The 21,364-nt window shown below is 38.2% G+C and overlaps 1 protein-coding gene across 2 annotated transcripts in view; it reads right to left on the bottom strand.

Annotated features, from left to right (window-relative positions):
• Positions 1-21,364, bottom strand: part of ASTN2 (astrotactin 2) — a 1,158,830-nt gene that overhangs the window by 693,065 nt on the left and 444,401 nt on the right. The window lies entirely within an intron of this gene.

Below are 21,364 nucleotides of genomic sequence, written 5' to 3'. Positions count from 1 at the left end.
CTTCCTTCCTTCCTTCCTTCCTTCCTTCCTTCCTTCCTTCCTTCCTTCCTTCCTTCCTTCCTTCCTTCCTTCCCTACCTCTCTACCTTCTTTATTTACTTTTCCTCCCTTTCTCCCTGTCATAGACTCTGACTCCGCCTCCAACTCTAACCCTGACCCAACCCCTGACTCTAACCCTAAATGCACCTCTGACTCTAACCTTAGCCCTAAATGCCTCCAACTTGGATTCTAACCCTAACCCTAAATGCATCTTCCTTTTGTATCCTTTACTTCTCTCTTTCCTTTCTCCCTCCTTTCTTTCATACTGTCAGTCTTTTTGTCCCTTTATGTTTCTGTTTCAGTCTGCTACATCTCTCCCTTGCATACACAAATAAATACACACACACACACACACACACACATACACACACACACACACACACACCCTCTACCAGTTTGTCCCCACTTTCCACCAGTGATTGAGTAGCAGAGTGGCAAGGGCTGGCATTACAAAGATTCCATTACTTTTACAAAACATTTTACAGTACATTTACTGGTATATGATAGAGAATGATGGTGAATCATTAAAATTAAGCTATGCATGTCAAAACAGCCTGCAGAACCCATTGCCTGTGAGTATTCTAGTCTTCCTTTGTGTCCTCCTCCAATAAGTAATTTGCAGAAGGCCATTAGCATAGAAGCTGCCAAGCCTCCCCAGACTTAGCCAGGAGTCCACAATTTCCTGGGGTACAGTGTAAGGTCCCTCAGATGTGTGCAGTGCTCAAAGTGAGAATGAACAGGAGAGACAATGGCAAATGGCTCTGTATGAAATTCACAGGGGCCCCCTGCCTGGTGGAATCACAGCCTGATAAAGTTTCATTTAAGAGGAAATTAAGCATTGAATGTGCCAAAAGACCAAAAAATCCTCCCAGAAAACAACAAAAAACCACAAACAAAAATCTCATAAACAAACAAAAACCTCCTCACAGGAAGCCCAACAGACTAAGAAACCTTTAATCACGCAATTTGAAACACAAGTTGCCTCTAGCCAACTCTACAGGCCATAGGGGTGAATAGTGATGGCCATCGTTGTAAGAAACAGCGACCCCGATATTCTATACAGTAAACCTTTCCCAGCCAAAGCTATAGTCCCTGGAACCAGGAGAAGTTTCATAAACCTGAATGGTCTTACTAGAGACATGCTAGGGATATACTCCCCTTCCTCTTGCTGTGACACATTATCCTACTCATTTGCCATAATGGCTAAAATCCCCCCTTTGGCAACTTGTTCCTTTGGATTGAGAATTGCTCCCTCATTAATCTTGTCCACTGCGATGCAATAAAGTACACTACCACAAGATATCCAGAATCCATTCTCTCCAACCTGTGACAATTCCTGTCTAAACCTTCTCTGACTTCTCTTCCAGACTATTTGAATATCTTCCAATGTGATATTCCTTGTTTAAATCTCTCCCATTTTTAATGCATCCATTCTAACACTTCACAAATATTCATCCTTAATTCTTCTTATATTCATTTTCTCTACCCACAAATATCATGGATACCTATCACCCAGCTCATAAAGTTTCAAATATTGTTATTCAAGGACCTTAATACTTTGGATACAACCTGTTTGTCAATATTTGTTTCCTGTTTTTTCTCTTTATGTATTCTACTTTCTGTCCAAAATAGACTATGTCTGCTTCCTTGTTCTTGCCCCGCCCTTTTTTTGTCTCCATGCCTTCAATTTAATTAAAGTTCAACATTCACTGAGTGTTTATCATGTCGCAAGCATTGTGTTAGGCACTGGTAATGCAAAGACCAAAACAAAATAATCCCTGCCCTGGAGAAAAATAACAAATACACAGCTGTGTGCGTGCGTGTGTGTGTGAGACACAATTCAAAGATTCTTCAAATGGTAGAGAGAACTCTAACAACTAAAAGGCTAAGGGAGGGCCTCCCTTTGAGCATTGAAGTATCATATACAAGTAACAGTAAGTTAGTTTTGCTCAAATGGAGTGTATGTATGTTGTAGCAGAGAGAGTGGGTAGGAGAGAGGTTACTGTAATGTATGATCAGTCTGGAAAGACGTATTAGAGTTTAATTGTTTATCATTATGGATTTTAAATGCCAGAGCAGTTTGTCTCTTATCTTAGTGGAAATAGGAAACCACAGAGGTTTCTTGAGCAAAAGGAGTGACATTATAAGAAATGAATTTTAGAAATTATCAATTTGGCAGCTATAAGGAGGAATAACTCTGGACAAGATAGCCTGAAAGCGCACAAGAATAGGTGAGAAATCAGTCCATGTGCTTAAAAAGTTACTCAATATTACAGGGCAATAATTCAGGTTCAATAGTGGAATAATTCTAAAGCTGTTGTCTGTACAATTCTCTAGTTGATCTTTGGATTAGTTTTTAATTCCTGATTTGGTTGTTCAATTGTTTCAGTCATGTCTGACTCATTGTTATTCCATTTTGGGTATTCTTGGCAACAATACTGGAATGGTTTGCCATTTCCTTCTCCCATTCACTTTACAGATGAGGAAACTGAGGCAAGCAGGGTTAAGCGACTTACCCAGGGGTTACACAGTCAGTAAGTGTCTGAGGCCAATTTTAAATGCAGGTTTTTCTGACTCCTCTATCCATTGAACCACCTTGTTGCCCTCTAATTCCTGATACCCTCGACCTAAATATTAGTATACTCTCTCTACAAACTACTTTGTCTTTATTTTGTATGTACTATGTATATGCTAATTATGTATGTGCATCTTGTCTTTCCTGTTCTATAAGACTATAAGCTCCTGAGGATAGGGACTACTTAATTTTGCCAATGCTTAGCCCAGTGTTCTGGGACATAGAGAGTTCTTAATAAATGCTTGTTGATTGACTAATTGAAGGTCATATTGGAAAGAAAACATAGGTAAAAGGACCAATTAGGAAACCATTGCAATAGTTCAGGTGAGAGTCAATGACTAGAACTAAATACATGCTCTATGCACAGTATGTCTGAGTATACTTCAGTCCCTGTCATCTGCCATCTTAGAATGAAGTTAAAGAGCTTTTCATGAACATGAGTTCTACTTAGAGCACGAGACCCAGACCACCACCAGGTCTTTACACACCAAGGCACTCCCACTAGAAATCCCTGTCACACTCCCTCTGTTGATCACTGTTAGTTCTTCAGTGTGTGGAGTGAAAAGCACTGCAAATGGAAACCATAGTCTCTCTACTGACAACATGTTCAATCATCAGCCATTAGTCACCAGTCATCCTCGCTTGGACCCAATCAACTGGCTCTTTATCTTTCAGTTGGCACATTTCCTTCTCTTTTTCCCTTTACCTCTGTGATTTAGAGTTACTATCTGTTGAGGCTAAAATCCTTCCTCCAGCTACCTCTTTCCCATTCTTATCCCTACCCACCCCAGCCTTAACCTTCATCCTCATATGTCCATATTCTCCTTTCCATTGTACTTTCTTGTCCCTGCTCCATTGTTAACATATTTTGCTTCTTTCTAGATAGCTTGATTTTATGTTCTTTCTATATTTTGCCTTTTACAAAATCCTATTTAAAAAAATTTCCCAAAGATACTCCATCCTTGGTTGCTATGTCTAGCGCAGCTTGCTTTTACTTTTCATGTCCTCAAAAAGAGTGGGTTAAGAGAAGGGACCTGGTTTGTTCCTTGTCCTTCACAGATATTTTCAAGAGCTCTCTCTTATATCATCACTGTGCAAACTTCTCTTGTGTGAACAATCTCACAAGCAATATGATCTATGTTGCAGAAGGGGTACATGCAAACAGAAAATAGTGTGTCTTCCAAAGTACCAAAGGTATATGATACTTTGAAAGCCATTACATATCTCTGTTTCTGATCTCCAAAGTCCTTAAGGATAAAGACCAGATACCTCATATATTCTTTGAAATCTCTAGCTCATTGCATTTTATGAGAATAATGCTTCTTTAGTATTTGTAGAAAATGAAGAGATTAATGCTTGGGGATATTTGGAGGATAATGGAGCACTGTTTTGGAAGTACAGCAATAGAAGCACATTTATAGTTTCTGTGACCATTCCACACCTTCAGTTACTCTCTTTTTACCCTTGTTCTTGGATGGTTGGTCTCCATTCCATTACCTATTGTTCTTTCTGACAATTCTGGCACAGTACTCCAAGGAAGAAGCCAAGGCCTTGGCACTATGCCAGTGAACCTTGTGAGACTCGTCCATATATCAAGTCATTGGTAACTTTCCTGATGTCACCCCCTCCCGATATAATATGTGTTTAAGTACTACCCCCATTTCTGGATCCACTATCACTTAGGAGAAATAATTCTTCTTGTTTGACAGCAAATTCCAGGAAAGCTGAGGCACAAGACTGCCAACAGATGAACTTAAAGACTCCATATCATCCCAGTCAACTCTCCAACCAACCAGTAGGCTCAACAATTGAAGTTGGGGGTGAGCAGACAGTTTATCTGACCAATCCCAAGCCTTTTAATATACCTTAAACAAAAAGCAAAGACAATTCAAATGTCGTAGAAGTAGGGATATTAATCTTGAATTTGTCACGGGCTCTATCCTCCACCCTGTTATCGGCCATGCCAATGAGTCTAACATAATAACTCATTTTTCTACAGTGCTTTTTTTTTAAAAAAAAGATTATAGCCTTTTCTATGCCAACTAAAAGAAATAGGGAGTTCATGTATTGTTATATGATGAAACTGAGGTTCCAAGAGGTGAACTGCCTTTCCCAAGGTCATAGTTTAATAAATTTCAAGGTCAGGATTCAATCTTTATCTTCTTACTCCATCCAAGTCAGGCACACCTTTTCCACTAAAGTATACCATTACAATTTGCACTTAGATGATATCCAAGTTTCTTTTCAGTTCCTTTCACTCATTCAATGCATTCATTAATTCATTCTGCATTTATAAAGTGGATACTATGAGTCAGGCAACAACAAACCCAATGCTAAATTGAAACAGTTTCTGCCTTCATGGAATTGATATTCTATCAGTGAAAACAATATCCACATATATTTTTTTTTTGTTTTGCTTTTTGGAGAGGGTAAGATAGGACAATTGGGATTAAGCAACTTGCCCAAGGTCACAGGACCAGTTTTGTGCTAAGTGTCTGAAGCCGGACCTGAACTCAGGTCCTCCTGACTCCAGGGCTGGTGCTCTATTCACTGTGCCACCTAGCCACCCCAACATATATGTTTTAAATAAACATGAATTACATATAAAATAATTTCAAGGGGATTCACTAACAACTGGGGGTGATCAGCTAGGTTTAATATTGAAGTTCGGAACTGAGCTGAACTTGGAAGGACAACAGGAATCTTTTGAGGTGGAGATAAAGAAGGAAGGCATTATACGCATAAGACATAACCTATACAAAGATGCAGGAGAGGGAAATGAAATGTCATGCATACAGAGTTATCAACCAGACCAGTTGATTGAAATATAGTGTTTGAGACACAAAAGTAATATCAAAGCAATCTGGAAAGAGAAATCAGAGTCAGATGGAGAGGGGGTTTTAAAGGTCCCACTTTGCCTCTCTTAAAAGAAATTAATTTTCCATGTTCTCCTATTCATCTTAGCTCATTGGCCTGTGGACTGGTGCCTCTCAGTACCATTTCTGGACTGATGTTACTCTTAGCAAAGGATTGCTGTCCCTGGCCTTTTTTCAAGAAAAATAAAAAGCTGAACTTCAAGGTAGTGAGTATAGTAAAAAGGGCAGTGAATTGTACGTTATTTATAATACAAAAAGATAGAAACAAACTAGATACCAGGGATTGGGGAATGGTGGAACAAGCTGTGATACATGAAAGTGATGGAATATTACCATTCTGTAAGGAATGATAAATATGAAAACAAGAGAAATACGGATAATCTTTATGAGGTTACATAGAGGTAACAAAGCAGAGTTAAAAATACTGGTTATTAGAGTGTAAATAAAGTAAACATGGGATGGTCACAAAAACTCTGATGAAATATAATGTACAATGTTGGTACCACAGCATCAAATTGAAAGCAGATAGCCTTTCTTTCTGTTAACAACTAGAAAACAACTAAAGTGGAAAGTGATGTGCTATCAGTTTCAATCACGCTAATTTTGCTCAAATGTTTTCAGGAAATGAACTTGGGGGCAAATAAAAGAGGAAATGGTCTATGTACAAAGAAAGGCATGTGTAAAAATATAAGTAACAGGTCTTTTTCTTTTTTTCCTTTCCTTCCCTTCCTTTTCCTACCCCCTCCTCCTCCTGCCTCCTCCCTCCCCTCCCCTCCCCTCTCATTTTCTTTCATCTTCCCTTTCTTTCTGGCACAGGAATAAAACTGAAACGATTATCGGTACTCATCAGTTGGAGAATGGCTGGACAAATTATGGTATGGAATGTAATTGGATATTATTGTGTCATTAGAAATGAAGATAGAGATGGTTCCAGAGAAACTTGAGAAGTCTTGTATGAACTGATTCAAAGTGAAGTGAGAATTATATCAACCTTGAAAAACACTTTTGAAAGACAAAAGAACTAATTAATACAATGATCAGCCACTATGGCTAATGAAGAATGTTACTCACAAACAGATAGATGGGTAATGGACAAATATATAGAATTAGACCTGCATTTTTTGACATGAGCAATATCTGTGTTTGCTTTTTGATTGTGTATTTATTGCAAGAGGTTCCCTCCCTCCTTGTTTATTTTTTACTTCAGTGGTAGAGGTGGTGTAGGAAGCAGAAAATAAAAACAATAATTTAAAAAAATTAAAATGTACTTGGACATGCTGTTTTGCCATTTTATTTAAAAAAAATGTTTGCTGAACCCAAATGAAATAAACACATTTTAAAGGATATAAGATTAGAGTCAGGACATCTGGACTGAGTTTGAATTCCAATTTCATTCTTTCTATGAACATTTCTAAAGTACTTATGCTGACTTATGCATTAGGAATATAGACTTAAAATGTAATAATTTCTGCTATTATGGAACAAACATTCAATAGAGGGAAATTATATGTATATACATACATATATACATATATATCATTATATGTGAATTAAAGGAAGCAAATTAAGTGAAAACACAAACAACTAGGGTTAACTGTCGTTTAGAATATCTTATTGTGTGTCATGTAACTTGTCTGAACCTCAATTTCCTCATCTATAAATGGAAATAATTCTTATACTATTAATTTACCTTTTGAGGATATTGTACAGAAAACAGTATATAACCTATTTGAACTCCTTGCTGAATGATAAACAAATTCCCTTGCCATCCCTTTTTCATCTCAGGGATTCTGAACCCTCCTGGAATTAATTCAAATCCTATTCTCCATCCCCCACTGCCTGATTCCTCATTCCCATTCCTCTCTAAAGCTACCTACCCACTGTGCTTTCTGAAATGCCCGATTCATGGGTAACAAACTTGCTTTCATCTTTAATCTTTTTTTCTTTCCCATTCCTTTCATCTTCTGGCTTCCACTAAGACCTGGATGTCTCTTGATGACACTGCCTCTCTGATCTCCCTCTCCAGCACTGGCTATTCTTTCTACTCATTCTCACTCCATATGACCTCTCACTGTTTGAGGTCAGATAATTAAAAATATTCTTTGCTCTCCCTTGTCACTTCCAAGCTCTCCCTCTACCACAATCACTCAGTAACATCTTCTCCTCTGAAGTTCACAAAATCCATAATTACTACTCAATCGAATTCTGGTAGCTTTTGTCTACTAATCTCTAGGACACTTTCCTTTCCTCAATGAATTCAGTACCTGATTCACAGTCTTTCTCTCCTCCCTAACTCTTGCCTTCACACCAAGGAGTTTCTACATGCATATTGCTACTCCCTCAAACATCCTAACCTTTCAGTTCTTCAACTTACTCATTTACCATGATCTAATTATCTATGCCTCCTCAGTTTCAGAGATAGCCACACATCCTTGATCTCACCAACAGCTACAAATGTTCCACTTACAGGTTCATAACCTGAAACTTACTCATCTGAGTATAATCTATTGCCATCATCTCCCCCCCTCTCTCTCTTGCAACCCCAAATCCTGTTCTACATGTTCACTATAACCACCAAATACTTGAGCCTTCAGTTCTTTTCCAGGTCATCATCCTTGTACTGGATACACACCCCTCCTTTCTGCATCTTAATCCACCCTATAATGTCACTTTCTCATTCCCCTTCACCCTATCACTGCTCTTGTCCTTCTAAATTTCAGCTTTGCATTACTCACACCATCTGTTTTACTCCTATACAGAAGCTGCTGAACAAAGATGGACAATAAATCATGAAGCTTTGCTGACTGGACCCACTATAAATTTATGCTACATAATCTCAAATGTTCCTGTAATACAGAAAGAATCTTTTTACAATTCTCTAATTGAGTCAATGTTCCAGTCACTACAAAGGCATTTCTAAACCTATTCACACCTCCTCAAGTCTCCCATCGCTCCTCCTCTGCCTACCCTCTCAGGTGAGAAGTTTTCCTTTTATATCATTGAAAAAATTGAGGCCATTTGCCACTTACCTTCTCTCCTCCTTATCTCACATCACTCAGCTGCCTTCTCCACTATCTCTTCCTTCAACTAAATCTCATAAGAAGAGGTGTCTCTTGTCCTTGCCAAAGCTAACCATTCTGCATGCATGAATAATCTCATTAAATCTCTTCTCCAGCAGAATGACCCTTTTATCATCTAATCTCTAGATTCTCTTCAATCTGCCTCCTTCCTAGCTAGAAACACGCACATGTCTTCCTCATCCTCAAAAAAAACCCTTCACTTGGTCCATTCATTCCTTCTAGCTATCATTCTATATCTTTTTTATTGGCTAAACTCCTTGAGAAGACCATCTACAAAAGGTACTTCGACTTTTTTTCTTTTCTTTCCTTTTAAATTTCTTTATTTTATGTTTAATTAATGGAAGAAAAAAAATTGTTTCCATACCATAATATAATTTTAAATATTGCACATGAAACTGCAAATGTATTATGTACAACTTTCTATTCCTTTTAAATACATAATAAAATTATCATGTACATTTATTTTTCCCTACTCCCCTATTTTAGAGATGGCTACCATTGGACACAAATATGTTTGTGTGTACGTATATATATGTGTGTGTGTGTGTGTATGTATGAATATATGTATGTGTGTAGATATATGCATACATATCTGCATTTCTATATACGTAAAATCATTCCATACATCTATTTATTAGTTCCTTCTTGGATGCAGATAGTGTCTTCCTTCATATATCCTTTGTAGTTAATTTCAGTACTTGTAATAGTCAAAATAACTTATTTTCTCAAAGTTGTTCTTAAAACAACATTGCTGTTATCATATACAACATTCTCTTGGCTCTGCTCATTTTGTCCTTCATTATTTCATGCAAGTCTATCCATGTTTTTTCTAAGATCATCAAGCTCATCATTTCTCAAAGCACAGAAGTATTTCATCACAATCATATACTGTGATTTGTTTAGCCATTCTCCAATGAATGGGCATTCCCAAAAATTCTGATTCTTTTCCACCAAAGAGATAGCTGCTATAAATCTTTTAGAACATATAGATTCTTTACCTTTTTCCCTAATTATCTCTGGAAATGTGCCTAGAAGTGGCATTTCTGGGTCAAAGTTTATAGGTACACTTTTTTTCTTCTCACCAACTTCTTAACTCTCTTAAGTCTGGCATCAGACCTCGTCATTCAATTGAAAATCTTCTCTCCAAAGTTACCATTGGTCTCTTAATTGTGAAATCTAATGGCCTTTCTCAATCCTCAACCTTTTTGACCTCTGAAGACGCTGACATTATCAATCACTTTTTTATTTCCTTAATAGTTTCTTTTCCCTAGGCATGGATCTCCATGGCATAACTCTATCCTGGTTCTTCTCTTATGTACCCCATCACTCTTTCTCAATCTTCTTTGCTGAGTCTTCATCCACGGCACACTTACTGACAGTGGGTATATAAAGCTCTATCCTGAATCTTTTTCCATCTCTCTCTCAAAGCTTATCTCAAAGGAAGGGAAAAGAAGAGAAGGGAAGGAAAATAGGGAAAGGGAAGAAAATACATATTTTTATAGTACCTCCTATGTGCTAGGCACTGTGCCAAGAACCTCGAAAACACTATTTCTTTTTTTTTCATTTTTCAAATGCTTTATTAACTTCTGATTTACATAAATCATTTCTACCATATTTTGAGTTAAAAATTTTCTCCCTGTTTTTCTCCTACCCACCGCCCCAAAATAGCAGTCCCAGAGGATATCCCCTCCTCCAAACTGCTCTCTCCCATATTTTCTCCCATACCCCTTTCGACTTTTCCAGTGGATCTCTATGCCCCAGTGCCTGTATATCTTATTTCCCAATTACATGTAAAATAGTATTAATAATAATAATATATATTTAAATATTTGATTTTAAAACTTTGAATTCCAGATTCATTCCCTTCCTCCCTTGTCACCTACCCTTACTGGGAATGTAAGCAGTTATATAGTTATATAGATTGTACATGTATGGCTAATGCAAAACAATAACATAGTAGATATATTGTAAAAGACTGACTATATTTCCCTCCCTCCTATCCCACTTCCCACTTGTTCTATTCTCTACTTTGATCCTGTCCCTTTTCAAAAGTGGGTGCTCCCAACTTCCCTCCCCCCCAGCCTGCCCTGCCTTCAATCATCCCCCCTCTCATCCCCTTCCTCCCCTACTCTCCTGGAGGGTGAGATATCCTATTTAGTGTGTATTTCATTCCCTCCTCAAGCCAAATTCAATGGGAATAAGGTTGACCCATTCCCTTTTGCCTTCCTATTCTTCCCCTCCATTGTAACCATTTTCCCTTGCCTCTTCTATATGAGATAGTTTACCCCATTCTGTCTCTCCCCATCTCCTTTCATTACATTCCTCTCTCACCTCTTAAATTCACCTTTTAAGTATCATTCCTTTCTGTTAAATGAGTCCTGTGCCCTCTATCTATGTATACCTGTAAACATGCATACACACATTCACATATGTATTCATATGCCCATATACCCTCATATATGACATATATATGTATATATATGTATGTATTTGTATTCCCTCCAACTACTGAGAAAAGTTTCATAAGTTACAATTGTTGTTTTTCCATGTAGGAATGTTAATAGTTCAACTTTGATAAGTTCCTTATGATTCCTTTTCCCTGTTTACCTTCTCATGCTTCTCTTGCTTCTTGTATCTGAATGTCAAATTTTCTATTCAACTCTGGTTTTTTCAGCAAGAATGCTTGAAAGTCCTCTATTCCACTGAATGACCATATTTTCCCCTGAAACATGATACTCAGTTTTGCTGCGTAGTTGACTCTTGGTTTTAAACCCAGCTCCCTTAACCTCCAGAATATCACATTCCAAGCCCTTCGATCCCTCAGTGTAGAAGCTGCCAGATCCTGGGTTTATCCTGATTCTGTTTCCACAATATTCAAATTGTTTCTTCCTGGCTGCTTGTAATATTCTCTCCTTAATCTAGGAATTCCAGAACCTGGCTATAATTTTCCTAGGAGTGTTCTTTTTGAGATCTTTTTCAGGAGGTGATCGGTGGATTCTTTCAATCTCTATTTTGCCCTCTGGTTCTAAAACATCAGGGCAGTTTTCTTTGAGAACTTCCTGGAGGATGATTTCTAGGTTCTTACTTTGATCATGGCTTTCAGGTAGTCCAATAATTTTTAAATGATCTCTCCTGGATCTATTTTCCAGTTCAGTGGTTTTTCCCATGAGATGTTTCACATTGCCTTCTATTCTTTCATTTGTTTGGATCTGTTTAATAGCATCTTGATTTCTCATAAAGTCATTAGCTTCCATTTGCTCCAATCTAATGAAGCAATGATTCTCCTCAGTGAGCTTTTGAGATTCTTTTTCCATCTGGCAAATTAGGCTTTTTAAGGCATTCTTCTCATTGCCTTTTTGAGCCTCTTTTGCCATTTGAGCTAGTCTGTTTTTTAAGGTGTTATTCTCCTCACTCAGGCTGTTGACTCTCATTTCGTATTTTTCTTGCATTGTTCTCATTTCTCTTCCCAATTTTTCTTCCACTTCTCCCATCTGCTTCTTAAGGTCCTCTATGGCTTGTAACCAGCTTGTATTTTCCTTTGAAGCTTTTGGTGCAGGAGTTCTGACTTCACTGTCTTCCTCCTGTTCCATGCTTTGCTCCTTTTTGTTCCCAAAATAGGAGTGTAATGTTGGAATCTTCTGTCTGCTTTGTTTCCTTTGCCTGGTCATGTCGCCCCTCAGTCACTTGACCCCTGGGCTTTTTGCCACGGTAGGACTCTGCCACCACACAGGGAGCTTTTGTCTGAAACGCTGGGGTTTTCTCAGCTGCTGGAGGTATTAATTGGGTTCCCTCTCTGAGGTCTCCACACTCTCAAGCTGGACACATACCCCAGGACCTCCACCGTAGACTGCAATCCAGATCCAAGCAAGTTAAAGCAAGAGCGATTACCCTTCAGACTGGTGCTTGGTCCCCCTATACTCTTCAGGCCAGGAGCTGAAGCCGCCATGTGGCGGCTTCTCATCCTGGGGGCAAAAGCCATGTACTCCCACTTACTGGGTCTCAAAAGTCCAGACTGCACTGACCTCTCACTTTGTCCTTCGCATCTATGTGTTGATAAATCTGGAAATGGCCACAGCTGCTGCTGATCTGGAGTCCCTTGGGCCGGTGGCTGCTCAGGGCTACCCTGGGGCTAAAGCCTCAGCGTGGGGCTGGGCTTGGCTTCTAGAGTACTGTGCTGGCCAATTCCTGCTGGCCTGCCGGGCTGTGTGTTCTACAGCTCCAAAGTTTGTGTAGAGTCCCCTTTCACATCGATTGGGGAAGGTGGAAGCCGGAGACAGGTGGAGGTCCTGTTTCTACTCCACCATCTTGACTCCACCCTCACAAACACTATTTCATTTGATCCTTACAATAACCCTACAAACTAGGTTTTGTTATTATCCTCATTTTACAGTTGAGGAACTAGGCCAATAAAAATTACATGACTTGTCCAAGGTCACACAGCTAGGAATAGTCTATGGCTGAATTTGAACTCAGGTCTTCCTAACTCCAGACCCAAAACTATCCACTGTGGCACCCATTAGCTTCCACAGATTTACAGTCTCTATACAGATGATGCTCAGATTTGCTTATCTAGTGGTAACCTAAGACCTGACCTAGAGTATTCCATAACCACCTGCCTATTAGACATCTCAAAATGGATATCCCATAGCCATCTTAGACTCAACATGTCCAAGACTACACTTTTCCCCAAACTCTCTTCTGAACTTCTCTACTACACTGTCAAGGATACCACCATTCTCCTAATCTCCCATGCTTGAAATGTGTCATCCTCCATTATTCAATTTCTTTCACACCCATATCTAATCTGTTGTCAATTCCTATCAGTTTTACCTTTGCAGAGTCTTTTATATATTTTATATTATATATGTATATGTATATGTTATATATATTCTTCCTTCTACCTTACAGCCCTGGTACAGGCCCTCATCACCTCACTTCCAGACTATTGAAATAACTGCTGATGGATCTCCTCACCACAAATCTTTCCTCACTCCATTGTGTCTTCCACTCAGCTAGTAAAGAGATCTTCCTATTGTGCAGATCTAACCATGTCACCCCTACTCAATAAGCAATAGTTGCTCCTTATCATCTCCAGGATCAAATATAAAATCCTCTTAAGTTTAATGCCCCAAACTATTCATAACTTGGTCCCTCCCTAAATTTCGAGTCTTCTTAGATCTCACTCCCTTCCCCAACCCTCCCCTGCCACATAATCTGCGATCCAATGGTGTTGGTCTCCTTGATGTTCTGTGTATAAGACTCTCCATTCCTGACTTTGTATTTACATTGTCTTCATCTCAGTCTCCGGTTTTTCTTTAGGTCCCAGCGAAAATATGACCTTCTACAAGAAGCGTTTCCTGATTTCCTTTAATGTTAGTGCTTTCTCACTATTCATTATCTCCAATTTCTCTTATATATCTGTTGTTTGTACATGAATGGTTGCATATTATCTCCTCCATTAAACTGTGAGCTCCTTAAATGCAGCAACTGCCTTTTATCTATTTATCTATCTATAATATTATATATATATATGTATGTATGTATCTCTAGTATTTAACACAATACCTGACAAATAGTAGGTGATTGATAGATGCTTGTTGACTGACTTGCCTTAAAGTGTTTTGTCAGGAAGAGATGAGCTCAAACCCTACTTCAGACACTTACTAAACTGTCATATGCCTTCTGATTGCCTTAGTTTCCTCATACGTATAATGAGGACAGTAATTGCACCTACCTTTGAGGGTGGTTGTAAGAATAAAGTAAGAAAATATTTTAAAGCACTTTGCAAATCTCAAAGTGCTATATAAAGGATAGCTACTATAATTATCATTATTATTCATATGTGAGCTATTAATATTCTATTCCATCTCTCATGTGGGAATATGGAAGACAAGTGGGGGGGGGGAGAAAGAGAGACTACTGAGAAAATTGCTTTTATGAGGTTGTCACAAAGAATTCCTACTTACATAATGAAAGGCATTTATGAAAATATAGCTGGTTGCTATTGGTTTGAGTGCAAGTTATGCCCTTTGTTGATCTTCCAACTAATTATTTAATTAGAGAATATACACTTATCTGAATAGTTATTTGATGCAAACATAATTAAGAAGACTAAATCTGCTGTAAAAATGATCATACTGTAAGTGTTCCATGACTTGTAACTGCTAGCTATTCCCATAACTTCTGGCAAAGGTCCAACTAAGAGAACAGGGAAGACCTCAAACAATGTTAGCAGGGACAAAGCTGGGAGTGATGACACATGATCATCACTGTCCATTTTTTTTTTGGTGTATATCATGTTTTATGGCCTCTGGCAATTTATAGCATAATTCAATGCATAAGATTCTCCATGGGAAGACAGACAACTAAGGATGGCAGAAACAGATACTAACATCTCCCAGAAAACCAGACTCTCCAGAGTCTCACTATTTTACCCCAAAGAAGTCTCACCTGGTTCTCCAGTTCTCCCTTCAGAGAGCAGAGTCAGTTTTACAATGAGGGTCATTTCAGGAACCATTTCAGGAATCCAGAAGCCTGGGGCCATTAAGCTTCTGCAGGCTGATTAACTATAGGTATACATACACACACACACACAAGTGTGTGTGTATGTGTATGTGTGTGTGTGTGTGTTCGCAAAGCACTTAATAAATGCTTTTCCCCCCCTATGGGTCATTTTCTGAACCTCTATGTATGTGGTAACACACATAACATATCCTTAAACCAAGTAAACTGTTTTTTGGATGATATGTTCTTTGAGGTTTTCTCTACTATTTCCAAGGATAAATGAGGGATATGTGTTAATAAACCCATTAGGGGTGCATCTTAATCAGTGGAGTTGCCTGCTACTCAGGAAGATGGATCTCTCCATTTCTGCATTTTATCCACCTGTTTCATGGAGCTTAGTTTTGTTTTGTTTTTTGGTAGAGACTAAATACTACACCTGAAGTTCATCATCTATAAAGCAGGATAATAATAATTGCCCCCAGAAAGCTCAGTCTACTAGGGTAATATGACCTCTGAACTAGTTAAAATAAATGACATATGTGAACTTCATATTTCTTCCAGTACTTGGCAAAGTGCTCTCTATAAAGTTCTAAATATTGAACATTGAATACTGAATGAAGTCTCTTTACTGGTAGCTACCTATCCCCCTTGGATATCACAAATCATATTTTTAATATTTCTCCATCACACTGATCATGTCATATTGTATATTAAAGTAATTTACTTAGGTGTCCTATTCTCCCTATTAAACTATGAGCTTGCTGAGGCCAGATACCTATTTTATAGATGATATTGAGCTATAGAGTTTTCAAATCTTAGACTCCTAATCAGACTAAAAGTTTAATAATAGTAACTGTCATGTCTTCCCTAAAAATTTTAAGCATTTCATCACTTAAATCGTACAATAGGGCATAAAACCCTATCTGCACACTATAATAGTTCAAGGTTCTGTGATTTTTTTCAGGATGATAAATACCCTCCTTCTTGCCTCCCTCCACTTAAATTACAGCTGCTTTGTGTCTTAGTTAAAGCTCTTTGAGGGCTGCTGTGGCTGAAAATTCATCACCTTGAAATCAGCCTAGAGGTTTGAACTTGTCTAGGTGATAGAGTGATAGAGTGCACAGAGTATTTGATTTGTTAAATATCAGTTTGAATACTAGCTGTGCAGCTCTGGGTCAAGCCACTTAACTCCTGCCTCAGTTTTCTCATCTGTAAAATGAAATATTAATAATTCCTACTTCATAGAGTGGTATCATCACCATCATCATTTTTATTATTAGGCTTGTCTTTTGGGGGTAAGAGATTCATAGTCTTGCAACTCACCCAGATTCAAAGCTGTTCTACTTTGTTCATATCCATCAGAATGTGTTCTATGTTGGCATAGCCTTAAAAAACTCAGGTCCCCCTTGTACCATAATCAGGCGTCACATTAGTTCTATGTTTTAGCATATTTTGCACGTAGTAAATATTTAACACATTTTGAAATGAAAAGAACTGAAAAGTCAGGTGTGCAGGGATCAGAAATAGATATGCAGGAGACAATAATTCAACAAGGGCCCTTCTGGTGGGCATAGTTAAAGTGATAGGCAGGCCTCTGCATTTTAATTCTATAGAGAGAGGCAAAAACAACAGAGAATGGGTACAAATACATTATTGTCTTTAGGGAGGTATTTTATTGGTGTCCTATCTTCCAGAGGTCATTTATGTCTCTGTTGTTAATCCTTTATTTCTGAAGAGGACCATTGTCTTGACTTGTGTGTGAATGTGATTTAAGTGAGACAGAGTTGCACAAAGTCATCAGCTCACCCTCTCTTCCAAAGTCATTGGAAGTCTAGTGGCAAGACAAAAGTCAAGATGATTGGCTATGGACCATGACACAATGGATGACCCTGGCTTCTTCATTGTATGACCAAGCTCTAAGCTCTCCACAGTGCCTTCCCCAGCCGCTTTAATGGACAATGGAACAAACTGTTCTCATCCATCATTCTGCCAAGGGAAGTCTTCACATACGTTGGGTAAACATCCCCTAATGTACTGATGGGTTTGTGGTCTATTAGTTACCCTTCATCTGCTTTAGTCTGTCTGCTGAGATGGTTTTACCAGGGTGTGAACTCTACACGTGTTAAAGCTTCTTAGAACCATGTGGATGTGTCCAGTCATTCTCAGTTGTGTCCAACTTTTTGTGACCCCATTAGGGCTTTTCTTGCCAAGGATACAGGAATGTTTTGTCATCTTTTCCAGCTCATTTTACAAATAAGGAAACCAAGGCAAACTGAGTTAAGTGACTTGCCCAAGGTCAGTTAGTCAGATCACTCAAATTCAAATGCCAACTCTCTTAGTTCATCTTACACAACCAAAATACTTTTCATTTATTTTGTATATACTGATATAGGTACATAATGACTCCCTCACAGAATGTAAGCTCTTTGAGGTCAGGACCTGCTTCATGTTTGCCTTTGTATCCTAAGAACCCATATTTATGCTTGACACATAGTAGGCACTTAAATGCTTGATCAATTGTTCATGTCACTGACAGACAAGTCACTTCACTTGTCTATCTGTAATAATGAGGAAATTTTACTAGATGATCTCACTTCAAGCCTCTTGGAATACCTTGCAACCTTCAAGGCTTAGCTCAAGTCACATAGTCAATATAAGACCTTTTGTGACACCAAATTACTGTGTGTGTGTGTGTGTGTGTGTGTTTGTTTGTAATTTACTTATGTAGGTATACTTCCCCCAATCATCCAGAATGTAAATTGCTTAGGGTCATGGACTGTTTTCATTTTTGTCCTTGTATCTTTAGTGCCTGACATAGTACTTGGAACAGTGTGTGTGTGTGTGTGTGTGTGTGTGTGTGTGTGTGTGTAAAATACGTTTTTTTAATTGAATCTCTAAGACCCAAAATTGTTCTAAAGCCTATGAAACTTCTTATTTCCAATCTTAATGCAACACCAATAGGCCAATGCTCTCCCAAAATCCTTTGTTTTGATTTCTTAATGTTGGCATTTTATCTTATTCTGAGTTTATTTTGCATGAGAACTCTCAGGGAATTTCAGACCTGGAAGGACCCCAGATCACTTCCAGACTAAACCCACCCTAAAGAGGACTTTCCCCACATCCCAAATAAATCGTCATTCACTCTCTACTTGAAGACATCAATTATAGAAAGTCCATTACCTCCTATCTGAAGGTTGTTTTTTAGTTCTATTTTACTTTAGTACATTTCTAACTTTTAGGAAAATTTTCTTATATAGAGTTTAAAGTTGCATCTCTGCAACTTCTGCTCACTGTTCCTGGTTCTGTGGCCAAGTAGAAATTTAATTCTTTTACCCTAAGATAATCCTTCAACTCTTTAAAGAAAAGTAATCAAATTCTTTGACCCTTTAAGTATTACCTCTAAAGCAGGGGTTCTTAATCTGGGTTTCTAGAATTAATTGGTTTTCTTTGTTGTCCTATGTATTTTATTTTATGGATTTAAAGCTATCACCTAGAGAAGGGGTCTGTAGGTTTCACCAGACTAACAAAAGGGTCCATTGCACAAAAAGGTGAAGATCCCCTGCTCTAAGAATCCTTGAACTAAGAACTCCTTATATAACCTAACTATCCCTAGTTCTTTCAATGGACCATAATATGGCAATGGTTTGGAGTACTATTGGCATGCTGATCATCTCCCCACTTGCCATTTTCCTTCCTAAAAAGTGACCCTCAGGGGTGGCTAGGTGGCACAGTGAATAGAGCACCAGCCCTGGGGTCAGGAGGACCTGAGTTCAAATCCGGCCTCAGGCACAACACAAAAACTAGCCATGTGACCCTTGGGCAAGTCGTTTAACCCCAATTACCCTCCAAAAAGAAAAAAAAGTGACCCTCAGCTATAAAACTGTGCATAGCCTTTGGTCTGGCAATACCCTTCCTAGGTCTGTATCCTAAAGATGTTAAAAAGGGAAAAAGAGCTATTGGTACAAAAATATTTGTAGCAGTTCCTTTTGTGGTGGCTAAGAATTGGAAATCGAAGGAATGTCTATCAAATATGATTGTAACAGAATATTATTGTGCTATAAGAAATGACAAGTAGAGCAATTTCAGAAAATCTTAGAAATGAATCAATGTAAAGTGAAACAAACAGAAACGGGAGAACATTGTATACAGTAACAGCGATATTGTTTAATGAAGAATTGTGAATGAGTTAATCATTCTCAGTAATCTAAGATAATCCCAAAGGACTAATGATGAAGCATACTATCCACTCGCAGAGAAATAACTGCTATTGTTTTAATACAGACTGAAGCATGCTATATTTCACTTTCTTTCATTCTTTTTTTCTTTTATTTGAATCTTCTTGTACAAAATGATTAATATGGAAATGGTTTGTATGATTGCACATGTATAACTGACATCTGATTGCTTACTGTGGCAGGGAAGGGAAAGGAAAGAGAGGGAAGGATAGAATTTGGAACTCAAAACATTTTTTTAAAAATTTCAACATGTATTTGGGGAGAAGCAAAATATATTGAAAAAAAGTGGCCGTTGGTATCATATAGAGTACTCCAAATGAGGCATGAGAGTGGTAGAAGTAGAAGGACCCAACAGGACTGTCATCTCACTCATTCTGGACACAACTTTTCTTAAAGTCTTACTGAGCTTGGTATCCACTGGAATTATTTTCACATGAACTACAGTCAAGTCATAAGTCTCTTATCCTGCATTTCAGCAGGCAGAGTTTTAAAGCCAAGCATGGGGACTTAGGATATTTGATTTAGATAGGATCAGTTGTTGTAGTCTAACAATAAACACTTCTTCGGACACCAATTCTGTCATCTAACATGTTAGATACACAGCACTGTATCATATGAGTCTTAATCCAAGTCACTTATAAAAAGCTGAAAAGAACAGGACTAAACATAGAGTTTGGGACCATCTCAGTAGATAGCTCTAAAGGTTGATGCCATTAAAAACTATTATTTGGAAATAGGCATTCAACTAGATAATTCCACTTAACTTCACCATTACCTCATATCTTTTCCATCTTGTCTATTAGATTATTGTAAAATAAATCTGGGTATCTAGGGAGAGATGTGGATAGAGTGCTGGGCCTGGAGTCAAGAAGACTCGTCTACCTGAGTTCAAATCTGGCCTCAGACAATTACTGTGACCCTGGACAAGTCATTAACCCTGTTTGCCTCAGTTTCCTCACCTGTCAAATGAGCTGGAGAAGGAAATGGCAAACCACTCCAGTATCTTTGCCAAGAAAACCCCAAATGGGGTCATGAAGAGTCAGACAAAATCGAAAAAAACTAAATAGCAGCAGCAAGAGAAATGCAGGTATCCTATAACTTTGGTATTCTTCTTATCTAATGGCTTATCAACCTAATGGTACTCTTATCTGTTCCTCCAGGAATTACTCCCAGTCATACTTTGGAATAACACTGTAAGATGGAAAGAACATATACTGGGAGTCAGAAAAGCTAGGTTATAGCCTTAGTTCTGACACTAACAATATATGACAATAATTTTTTTTAAATGTCCCCTTTCTAGGCCCAGTTTCTGCATCTGCACATCTGTAAACTGATGGGTCTGTACTAGATAATTTACCAAGTTCCTTCTGGCTCTAAGATGAGAGAAACTATGTTCTGACATTCTATATTCTATGTATAACACAAATTAAAAATAAACTAATTCAAATTAGGCTACATTTAAGAGAGGTTCAGCTTTCAGAGTAAGGGTTGTGATAGGATAACTATCCTCCATGTCAGTGAGATCCACATATAGAGTATTTGTTTAGTTCTAGGACTAATATTTTAGGAAAGGCACTGGCAAGCACATCCAGAAGAGACACACAAGGATTACAAGAGGGTTTGAAGACTGTGGCCTCAAAGGCTTAGTTGAAGGAACTGGAGATGTTTGACCTGGAAATGTCTTCAAATATCTGAAGAGTTTGTCACTATGGGAAAGGGATTACATTTGTGTGCTTGTTTTATTGAGTCCAAGAGGGAAGAACAAGGAACAGCTGGGAGAATTTGGGTTAGACGAGGAACAATGAAAGGAACAATACTTCTATTAACGTAGTTTAGAAATAATGGGTGTAAGCACCCAAGAAACACATTTCAGCTCAGTAATGCAAGGGGAAGAATGTACTTCCTAAATTATTAGAATGGGCTGTCTTGAGAGACAGTGGGCATTCTTCAAGTACAATATTGATATCATTACATCAAAGATATTAAACACTAGATTTCTTGACAGGTTATAGGTTAAGCTAGATGGTTTTTGAGATCCAAGTCATCTCCTGAGACC

Source organism: Petaurus breviceps, unplaced genomic scaffold, assembly GCF_028583685.1.
Source record: "Petaurus breviceps papuanus isolate PSGF00001 unplaced genomic scaffold, PetGlider_PUasm1.0 90879, whole genome shotgun sequence".
Taxonomy (NCBI): Eukaryota; Metazoa; Chordata; class Mammalia; order Diprotodontia; family Petauridae; genus Petaurus; species Petaurus breviceps.
The sequence above is the reverse complement of the archived record's forward strand: the minus strand, read 5'-3'. Positions and strand labels throughout refer to the sequence as shown.